Here is an 11,997-nt window from a genome sequence, read left to right as displayed (position 1 = left end):
TCTACTCGTAAGTTTACAGTGAGCAGAGATGTTGTTTTTGATGAGATGAGTAGCTGGTATAAACCAGTAAATGTGATTGATGATGTAGATGCACAAAATGGTAATGCTGCACAGAATTCACAGCAGCAGTCACAAAATATTAGTGGACCTGGAGCGTCCTCTAGCAGTGGTTCACATTCTTCACCATGGACAGGTAGATTGAGATCAGGAGAATCTTCTCAAAGCAATGTAGATAGTGGTATGCAGGTATCACGAAAAGGAAAAGAGAAGGTTGATCAGCCCATGTTTGATGTGAATGCAGGTCACTCTTATGTGGATGGTGAATCCAGTGGCTCAGAACAGAGCATTGATGATGAGTTGGGTATTCCTTCTATTGTTACACCTGGAGTAAGGAAGACCACAGATGTTTTGAGAGCACCTGGGAGTGAACCTACTTTGCGTAGGTCTACGAGAGCTAGGTATCCTGTGGATAGGCTGAAATATGATGGATTTACAGCCATTCACTATGCATATATGGTCAAAGTGATACAGGAACCAGAACCCACTTCTTTTGAGCAAGCCATGGGAAAATAAAAATGGGAGAAAGCCATGGATGAAGAAATGGATGCCTTGGAAGAAAATGCTACATGGAAATTGGTACCTTTGGCTAAAGGTAAGAATGCAATTGGCTGTAAGTGGGTTTATAAGGTGAAGCACAATGCAAATGGTTCTGTGAACAGATACAAGGCAAGATTAGTAGTCAAGGGGTATGCACAAACATATGGCATTGACTATGAAGAAACATTCAGTCCGGTTGCAAGGATGGCAACCGTAAGAGCAGTCATTGCTATGGCTGCATCAAAGGAATGGTCTTTACATCAGATGGACGTAAATAATGCCTTCTTGCATGGTGACTTGCAAGAAGAGGTCTATATGGAGCAGCCACCAGGTTATGTGCATGATGTTTATCCTGAGTTTGTTTGCAGGTTGAAGAAAGCCTTGTATGGCTTGAAGCAAGCACCTAGAGCATGGTCTGACAAGATAGGACATTATCTTGTCACTATTGGCTTTTAGATTTCCAAGGTAGATTTCTCACTTTATGTGAGAAAAACAGAGAAAGGTATTATGCTACTTGTCATTTATGTTGATGATTTGATTATGTCAGGTGACAGTGATGAAGATATCCTTCATGTGAAAATGCTATTGAAGCAGAAGTTTGAGATGAAGGATTTGGGAGAGCTGCGTTATTTCTTGGGCATTGAGGTGATTAGATCACCAAGTGGGATACAGCTCTTGCAGAGGCAGTATGGATTGGACATGCTGTCCAAATATGGGATGACAGGCTATAAGCCTATTTTAGTTCCTTTGGAGCAGAATGTGAAGCTGAGCGCACATGCAGGTGAGCTTTTGGAAGACCCTACCATGTATAGACGCATAGTAGGAAGCTTGATTTATATGACTATTACCAGGCTAGATTTGAGCTATGCTATTGGATTGGTAAGTCAGTTTATGCAGGCTCCAAGGAAACCGCATTTGGATGCGGCTAGACGCATACTCAGGTATGTGAAGTCCACATTGCAGTATGGACTATTTTATGAGACTGGGGTTCAGATACAGTTGCATGGATACACTGATGCTGATTGGGCTGGTAGCATTTCTGATAGACGTTCTACGAGTGGATATGTGTTCTCTTTTAGGAGTGCTGCAGTCACTTGGAGCAGCAAGAAACAGTCTACAGTTGCCTTGTCGAGCACAGAGGCTGAGTACAGGGGTGCAACAATGGCTGCATGTGAGGTAGCTTGGTTGCATAAGCTACTTTATGATATGTATCAACCTACAGATGGGCCAGTTGTCATTTATTGTGACAACATGAGTAGTATACACTTGGCAAATAACCCAGTCTATCATGCTAGAACAAAGCACATTGAGGTACATTATCACTATGTGCGGGAGAGGGTTTTACTAGGTCTTATTGATCTAGTTTATGTCAACACAGAGGATCAGGTAGCTGACATATTTACGAAGGCATTGGGCGCAGAGAAGCTGCGCAAGTTTAGAGACTTGCTTGGTTTGCAAGAATTGGGATTGAGCTCGAGGGGGAGTGTTGAGATATCGAGCTCCACTCGTGATATGCCAGGGTGACCGTTGTGCATTTATGTCACCGACGTGTTAGTTGCAGATGCAGTTGGTACACCGCCTATGAATAATAGCTACATGATAGCTATCCTTATCTACTCTAGTTCATGGCTCAGTTAGTATGCCACCTTAGTTAGTTGAGTTTGGTTTGAGACCCATATATAGGGTTCTTCTATTTCTTTGTATGAGAGTTCTTTTGGCTTACACAACTAAGAAGAGGAAAACTGTTTTCAGCCTCCACCTCTGTGTGTATTCCCCCATTGTGCAAGCAAGAAAGCTACAAGTGAGTCTCCTTCCTTCTCTCCCACAATCTTGACAGAATATTCCTCATCCATAGCAGCACGCCAATTCTCATCTGAAACTGCCTCATCAAACTTACTTGGTTCTCTAAAACCTGTTACTTTTATCATATAAGCATAATGATGGGCTGATTATCCAGTGTAAGTATACCTGTCAACAGGTCGTCTGACCCTCTCTGATCTCCTGAGCTGTGGCTCACTGTGAGCTTGCCTCTCATGAGGCGGCACATAACAGCTCTGTCTAGCACCTGGCGTCATAACAGACGGAATCCCCAATTCACTATCTAAGCTGTCACTGCTAGATGAATCATAACCTGCAGTGAGTGGTCCTGTTACATCTTCAAAAACCTTTTCTTTTCCCTTATCTGTTCTCCCCCTCACTGACATATCCATGTCAGTGGATGCAGTAGTGCGACTCCGTAATCGTCCTGTCCAAGGACTCACTGTAGATGATACATCACTTGTCTGACCAGTCATGGAAGTACTCTCTGCAGGAGTATTTTCAGCAAGACTCATACTGGGTGAGCCATCAGTAGACTGCAACAGGATTCCCATACCAAGATGCTAACTCATCAAATACCACATCTCTGCTTATGAGTGTCTCATGCGTAGAAGGTACATAACACTTATAAGCTTTCCGTTCCTGTGCATATCCAATAAACACACTTTTCACTGCCTTAGGATCCAATTTCTTCCTCTTCTCATCCGGTATATGCACATATGCAATGCTGCCAAATATCTTCAAGTGTGAAATATCAGGTTTATGACCATACAGCCGTTCATACGGAGTGACATCATGAATCCCTGCTGTAGGCGTTCGATTCAGCACATATATAGCAATCACCACTGCTTCAGCCCAATAACCATTTGGCAGACATTTTTCATTCAGCATAGCTCTAGCTAACTCCATCAAAACCCTGTTTTTCCTCTCTGCAACACCGTTTTGCTGCGATGTATGTCTGCATGTGAGCTGTCTTCTGATCCCATGTTTAGCAAGATACCTGTCAAAGTAGTTTGAGACATATTCACCTCCTCCGTCTGATCTCAAACATGATATGTAACACCCCAATTCATTTTCAGCATGTTCCTTGAAGTCTTTGAATGCATCAAACACATCATCTTTATGCTTCAAGATATAAAGCCATGTGTACCTGCTGAAATCATCAATAAATGAGACATAATATCGTGCACCGCCAAAAGAAGCATTATGTGAAGGACCCCAGACATCAGAATGTACCAACTGTAAAGGCCTAGTGCTATTTTTTACATGTCTCATGAAAGGAAACCGTGCCTGCTTCCCAAACTGACATGCAGGGCATACATGACCAAAATCATTATACCTGAATTTAGGTAATCCAAGTACTACTTCTTTCTGCTGCATAGATTTCAGCTTTTGTACATTGACATGTCCGATTCTCTTGTGCTAGATCTCTACATCTCTGATGGCACTCTCATCATGAGCAAACATAGATGCTTTAAGTTCAAGAATGGTCGCTTCCAAAGTAAACATCCTACCATCCCTTCTGCCCTTGGCAATTAGCTTGCAGCCATTTCCATACTCCTCAATGAAACATCCATCCTTGTAAAACCTCACTTGCAGATTCTGTTCTGCCATTTGACCCACAGACAACAAATTCTTTGTTATGGTCGGTACATGTAAGACATCATGTAGGCCTTTCTTCTTGCCATCAGGCATCATCAATGGAACAATCCCTTTATGCTTTATGTCATGTTGGGTATCATCCCCAGCACATACATGACCATGTGTACCGGCAACCTGTAAAATATTACACGGCGCAGCGAACAGAATCTGAGAAAGAGATAGAGAGTACACAACAGATAAGAGGAGAATCAGTAAAATTCTTTAACTCCAAACAACTGATACAAAGATGGCTCTGTCCACCCGTGCGCTTCCACTGTGTGAAGCTTAGATGGCGATCTAGACAGAAGATAGGTGAAGAGCTTAAGGCTAGCTGGAACAACAACTCTGACTGGGTGAAAGATGAGTGTAAGATGGCTGCGAAGGGGTTTAGCTTTTATAGCCCGCGAAGGTCGTTAGGTCGGCCTGCTGACCGACCTACCATATGAGCCTCCACTAGTCGGCCAGGGAATATTCCAGGGAATATTCCCTTTACCATCGGGCCGGGGGCGCTGCCCCCGGACCCCCGCCAGGGGGGCCGCTGGCCCCCCTGGGACCCCCCAGCCAGGGGCCGCTTCCGCGGCCCCCGGACCCCACAATAGGGGCCCCTTTTAACTCCCTTACCACGCAACTCAATGCAATGTGCCTCGAGTTGCTACCAGCTTAACCACTCTGTCTAACCCAAAGATTAGACCCACAATGGTCACCTTTTTGCCATCCGGTCACATAGACCTCATCTGATATACAAGTCAGGACTCCACCAATGTCCGGGCTCACACTTGGCTTCTCCTCATAATGGGGGCCTGACAACTTTGAGCACCATGGATCATTGGTAGTACCTAATGAGGGTGGGGCATTGATCATATCTAACACCCCCCCTCAATGTCCACCCATAGGTGAACTATCTCCTCGGCCCAATGCCGAGTCTCTGAAGATGAACTTGAAGCAGATCCTTCGTAAGTGCTTTGGTGAAGATATCTGCTCCATTCTCCTCTGTTGGACAGTAGACCAATTCCACTATCCCATCCTCCATCAAATCACGCACATAGTGATACTGGATCTCTATATGTTTGGTGCGTGCATGAAACACTGGATTTTTGGCAATGGCGATGCAACTCTGATTGTCACATCTCAGCACAGTTGGTTCTTCATCCTGCACTCCCATATGCCATAGAATCCTTCTCAACCATACGGCCTCACATGCAGCAAAACAAGCTGCCTTGTACTCTGCTTCGGTAGAAGACAATGCCACTGTTGGTTGCTTCTTACTAATCCAAGAGAAAATTCCTGAACCCAAAGAGAAACAATAACCAGAAACTGACTTCCTGGAATCAATGTCTCCTGCCCAATCTGAGTCACAGTTCCCCACAAGAGAAGTTCCGAAACTGTATGTGATACCATAGTCAAGAGTTTTCTTCAAGTATCTGAGCACCCGCATCCCAGCCTTCCAATGACTCTCATGAGGTTTGTTTGAGAACCTGCTCAAAACACCAACAGCAAAACTGATATCTGGTCTGGTGTTACACAAGTAGATTAGACTGCCGACCAACCTCCTATACCTCCCAATGTCTGCTAGTGCTGATGTATCCTCAACTGATAACTTTACATTCACCTCCATAGGTGTAGCTATCTCCTTGCACTCGGTCATGCCAAATACCTTCAAGATCTCCCATGCATACTTCTTCTGAGAGATGAAGATCTTTCCTGGCTCTTGCCAGACTTCAATCCCCAAACAATAGTGCAGCAAGCCCAAGTCTGTCATTTCAAACTCAAAACTCAAAGCCTTTCGAGTTTGGTTGATCATATCTTCATAGTCACCTGTAATAAGAAGGTCGTCCACATATAGGACAATCACTACAGACTTTTTACCATCCCTGTAAACATACAAGTTAGCATCTGAGGCACATCTTTTGAAGTTTAGGTTTAAAAAGAACCTATCTATCCGCTGGTACCATGCTCTGGGGGCTTGTTTCAGCCCATACAATGCCTTCTTCAGTTTACACACTTTGTTCTCAGAATGGGGGGCCTCAAACCCTGGTGGCTGAGCCACGTACACCTCCTCCTTGAGGTCACCATTTAAGAACGCTGACTTAACATCCATTTGGTACACTGGCCACTTCTTGTGGGCAGCCACTGCAAGTACCGTGCGAATAGTGGTCATTCTGGCAGTTGGGGCAAATGACTCTTGAAAATCAAACCCTTCAACTTGTGAAAATCCTTGGGCAACCAGTCTAGCTTTGTACTTTTCTAAGGTACCATCAGCCTTGTACTTTACCTTCCAGATCCACTTGGTGCCAATAATCTTCCGCTTTGCTGGCCGATCCACTAGCACCCAAGTGTCATTCTTCATTATGCTGTCATACTCCGCCTGCATAGCAGCCTTCCATGATGGATCTGCAAGTGCTTCTTCTAAGTCAGTTGGCTCCTTTACTTCTCTCATAATCTCAACCATCAAGGCCATGTTGACTATGTGAGCAGAAGCCCTCCTTTGCTCCTCTATTCTCTGAGACCTCCTTGGTCCGTCTGCCTTCTCCTCAACAGATGCAGGCATAGGATTATTGTGGTCATAGAGCTGCTTCACCCAGCGCGGCAATGGCTTTTCCGGTGGGGTGATGTCAGGTTGGTGAACTTTTTCCTCATCATCTGAAGATGATGCTTCCTCCTCCTTAAGGATAGGGATAGCTCTCGGGACAGGTTCATAGTGGACTACTTCTTCGCTTGATGATAAAGTGGAAGACCTTGCCTTCTCCTCCTCCACTGTATGCGGCTCCTCCTTGAACACCACATCACGGCTCGCGATGATCTTCTTTGCCTCTTGGTCATATAACTTGTAAGCCTTCTGCTCATCACTATAACCCAAGAAGATACATTTTCTGCTTTTTGGTTGTAACTTGTTTCTCTTCTCATCTGGAACATGTGCATAACATTCACATCCAAAAATTCTGAAATGTGAAACAGATGGTTTCTTACCAGTGTAAGCCTCATGAGGTGTTTTTCCCTTGAGAGCCTTTGTGTAGCTCCGATTTAGAATGTAGACTGCAGTATTAACAGCTTCAGCCCAAAAATGGTTAGGCAATCCCTTGCCCTTTAGCATGCATCTTGCCATCTCCACAATGGTACGATTCCTGCGTTCCACAACACCATTCTGCTGAGGTGTGTGAGGCGTCGTCAATTGACGCTTGATCCCTTTGCTCTTGCAAAAGCCTTCAAACTCCTTTGAGTTGAACTCACCACCACCATCTGTTCTAAATTTCTTCACACTTTTCCCTGTTTCATTCTCAACAAGTATTAGCCATTCTTTAAACTTACCAAAAGCTTGAGCCTTATCACGAAGGAAGTACACCCACATCTTCCTACTGTAGTCGTCGACAATCAACATAAAATAAGAAGATCCCCCCAAGGCCTGTGTAGGCATCTTACCACACAAGTCAGCATGCACCAACTCTAGAGGAGCATGTGCTCTATTCTTGCTTTCTTGTGGAAATGCCTTTCTCTGTTGCTTGCCCATCATACAAGCTTCACATGGTTCCTTCAATTCAGTTATTGTAGGTAGGTGAGCAACCATACCTTGCTTTTGCATCTCCTTCAATACTGCAAATCCGATGTGTCCAAACCTTTCATGCCAAAGCTTACTTGTGCCCACTCCAGCGGTGGCTGTAAGAGCACTTAGCTCATACAGGTTGTTCCTTCTTTCTCCTTTGCCAACAATTGTGCCAGCACTATCAATAATTTCTGCACCTGTCTTCTTGAACCTCACTTCATGACCAAGATCAGTTATGGCAGCAACTGATAAGAGATTTCTCCTGATTTCGGGAACATACAACACATTTGAAAGCTTTTTGACTTCACCATTTGCAGCAACAAAAGAAATAGTACCTGTGCCCGCAGCAGGGCATTTAGCATCATTTCCAACCGTCACAGTGATGGATTCTTGTAGAGGCTGCATAGAACTGTATAGACCTTTCTTGTTGGTCATGTGACGGGAGGCCCCACTATCCAACACCCAAGAGTCAGTGGTAGATTCTTCTTGCGCCGAGGAGCACACTTCCTCAATGGTCGCCATGAATAATTCCAACTCTGCTTCAGCCGTATTGGCTGTCTCTTTCCCTTTACTTTTAAGGGTACCATTCTTTTCATCTGCCTTCTTGACACGACAATCTGCAATTGCATGTCCTTTCTTCTTACAGTAGAAGCACTCTCCTTGAAACTTCTTCTTGCCGCCCTTCTTCTTTTTGTCACCATCATTTTTGGTGGAGGAAACACCTTTGCCTTTTGCATTGGCAGAGAATGCAGCATCTCCATTGTTGCTTCCTTCTCGGGCTTTCAGCCTCAACTCCTCCTCCATTAATAATGCACAAAACTCCTCAAAAGTCAAAGCTTGAGGTCTCACCTGAGTATTAAGGGCAGTTACTAGTCCATCAAACTTTTGTGGACAAATCCGAAGACACCTCCGAGCTAGCTCTTCGCTAGTCTTTTGTATCCCAGCGCCAGCCATCTGGTCGCGCAGATTCTTAATCCGAGTGATGAATGCTTCAACCGTCTCTCCTTCAGCAAACTTCTCCGCTGCTAGTTGATTCTCCAAGTTTTGAATCCTTGTTTGGTTTCGTGTTTCATACTGACTCCTTAGTACATTCCAAGCCTCTGACGCTTTGGTTGTATGCTGAATCAGAGTCAAAACACTGTCAGAACAGCTTGTAACTAAGGCACACAATGCATCTGCATTCCTTCGTTTCCAAGCTCGTAGAAGATCTGCATTCGGAGGAATCATCACACTAGGATTTGATGGGTCGGGGGTAGGCTGTGGTTCTGCGTCAGTCCCCAGCACAGTCTCCAGAAGCTCATAAGAATCAAGGATAGTAGTAATTTTGAACTTCCACAAGGTGTAGTTTGTACCATCTAACTTGCCTTCGCTGAAGGTTGGTGGACGAATCCTCAGTGTTTGAATAGCCGGTACAGCAGCACCACCTCCTGCACCGCTTCCTGATGCGCCAGAACTGCTTCCCGGAGTCGACATCGTTTCTCTTTGTTGTTGAAGCCTTTGCCTCTTGCACGCTCTCCGATCTCTAGAGCCCCCTGGGCTCTGATACCATGTAAAATATTACACGGCGCAGCGAACAGAATCTGAGAAAGAGATAGAGAGTACACAACAGATAAGAGGAGAATCAGTAAAATTCTTTAACTCCAAACAACTGATACAAAGATGGCTCTGTCCACCCGTGCGCTTCCACTGTGTGAAGCTTAGATGGCGATCTAGACAGAAGATAGGTGAAGAGCTTAAGGCTAGCTGGAACAACAACTCTGACTGGGTGAAAGATGAGTGTAAGATGGCTGCGAAGGGGTTTAGCTTTTATAGCCCGCGAAGGTCGTTAGGTCGGCCTGCTGACCGACCTACCATATGAGCCTCCACTAGTCGGCCAGGGAATATTCCAGGGAATATTCCCTTTACCATCGGGCCGGGGGCGCTGCCCCCGGACCCCCGCCAGGGGGGCCGCTGGCCCCCCTGGGACCCCCCAGCCAGGGGCCGCTTCCGCGGCCCCCGGACCCCACAATAGGGGCCCCTTTTAACTCCCTTACCACGCAACTCAATGCAATGTGCCTCGAGTTGCTACCAGCTTAACCACTCTGTCTAACCCAAAGATTAGACCCACAATGGTCACCTTTTTGCCATCCGGTCACATAGACCTCATCTGATATACAAGTCAGGACTCCACCAATGTCCGGGCTCACACTTGGCTTCTCCTCATAATGGGGGCCTTACAACTTTGAGCACCATGGATCATTGGTAGTACCTAATGAGGGTGGGGCATTGATCATATCTAACACAACCATCTCATCAAACCACTCTCCATGTGGGGTCATGTGGTTTGACGCTCCAGATTCAATGTACCATCTATCATCTCTATCATGTCTCGATGCATTTTTACATACATGCTGCATGGAAAAGAGTCTATCAACTGACTCATCATGAGCACCATTGGAAGATGCATAGTGCCCATGCTGTCTGCCCTTTGCCTTCATATCTCCTTGCTTCTTGTAACAATCCTTTGCAATATGCCCATACTGGCCACAATAATGGCAGTCCTTGTCCCTGTTGGACTGATCAAACGACTGCCATGAACCAAAACCACCACCTCTACCTCGAGGTGATCTCCCCCTGCCTCTAAACCCACCAGATCCACGCTAGCCTTGTGTATTTGCACCATGCCAATTACTCTGCCGCTGCTGCTGTCCATAAGTATTACGAGTGTCACCACGACCTCAAAATGAACCACGACCTCTAGATCCTCTGCCACGCTGGCTAGAGTACAACACACTGTCTCTACTCTGAGATGCACTAGAACCTGTATTCAAACCAAGTTTGACTTCCTCATGCAGCAAGAAAGCAACTAGCTCTTCCCAGCTAGGGGGCTCTTCTCTGACAGAAATGGAAGTGTCAAAAGCTTTGTACTCTTTACCTAAGCCATTCAAAGCAACAGCAATCATATCATCTTCTGATACACTTGAGCCAATAGTAGCAAGTTGATCAGCTATGGTCTTAATCTCCGTGGTATACGTGTGGATGCTCTTGCCATTCCTAGACATGTTGTTGAACTGCTGTTTCAACTAGATCTTTCTTGCATGTGTCATGGTTCCATAATTTTTCATCAGTATGTCCCAAGCATCCTTCGGAGTCTCACATCCAGTGATTTGAATTACCATAGCATGAGATATACATAAGGAAAACCAATGCAGCACCTTGCATGCTCTTTCATTCCATAGCTTGTAGGCTCTTTTCAGTTCATTTGTTGGATTGTGTGCAGGCAACTCAAGAGCAACTTCATCTCCTGTACATAAATCCCAATAACCTCTGCCAACCAGAAAGTTTTTCATTCTGAATTTCCATAATGTAAAGTTCTTATTATCCAACTTCTCTCCAACTATCTGAGTGATATTGTCAGTCCCATGTGCATTAGCCATGATGCAATAGACTGTCTATCAAGTGCCTGACTCCCTGCAGTCCAATAAGTATGACTGACTAAGTTTAGTCTGTAACAGTTTATGACAGTTTTCTGCACTAAATTGCAGAAAAAAACCAGGGTATTTCAGCCCACTGACACCCCAAAACAACCCTCAAACAAGTGGTCTCAACTGTAGATATAACTGTCAATACATAAGCTATGTGTTTGCTTCAGCTTAAGCTTATGTAACCTCACTGCCAGGGTACATACATGCAATCTGAAAACTGTAAACTGTGAGTAACCAGCAGCAATTTCAAGTCCAAAATTGAGTGTGTCAACAAATTCAGTTTCAGGTTGCAGTCAACCAGAATTCAGCATACCAAGCTCCAAGCAGCTCCAAAATGTCTTTTGACCATGTCATACATTTACTTTGTAGTGGCAAGTTCAATACATGAGCATCTGAGTAGGCATAGACAACCTGTCTTCATTGACCAATGGCATAAACCTCATGAGCTGTTTGTAATTAACCAGGACAGTGTAACTGCATTTATTTCAGCTTCAAAATTCAGTTTTCAATGATGCTCATTGCTTGCTTCAATTCTCCATGCATTCAGCATGTATAGGCCAGTTCATATAGATGATGGAACCCCCAAGATGACCTGTATTGCTTCAGTAATGCACAGTACTTGTCATTGACTGTGTATGACAGTTTTTAGCCTGTCATTGATTTTCAGATCTGAGTATTTTGTCATTGACTGTGTATGACAATTTTCAGCCTGTCATTGATTTTCAAATCTGAATATTCTGTCATTGACTATGTATGACAGTTTTCAGCCTATCATTGATTTTCAGATCTGAGTATTCTATGACTGTGTATGACAATTTTCAGCCTGTCATTGATTTTCAAATCTGAGTATTCTGAGCAACTGTGTATGACAGTTTTCAGCCTGTTATTGATTTTCAGATCTGAGTATTCTGAGCAACTGTGTATGACAGTTTTCAGCTT

The sequence above is a fragment of the Lygodium microphyllum genome, chromosome 17 (assembly GCF_053477565.2).
Source record: "Lygodium microphyllum isolate KBCC chromosome 17, Lygodium_microphyllum_v1.1.10, whole genome shotgun sequence".
NCBI lineage: Eukaryota > Viridiplantae > Streptophyta > Polypodiopsida > Schizaeales > Lygodiaceae > Lygodium > Lygodium microphyllum.
Note: the sequence above shows the minus strand (reverse complement) of the source record.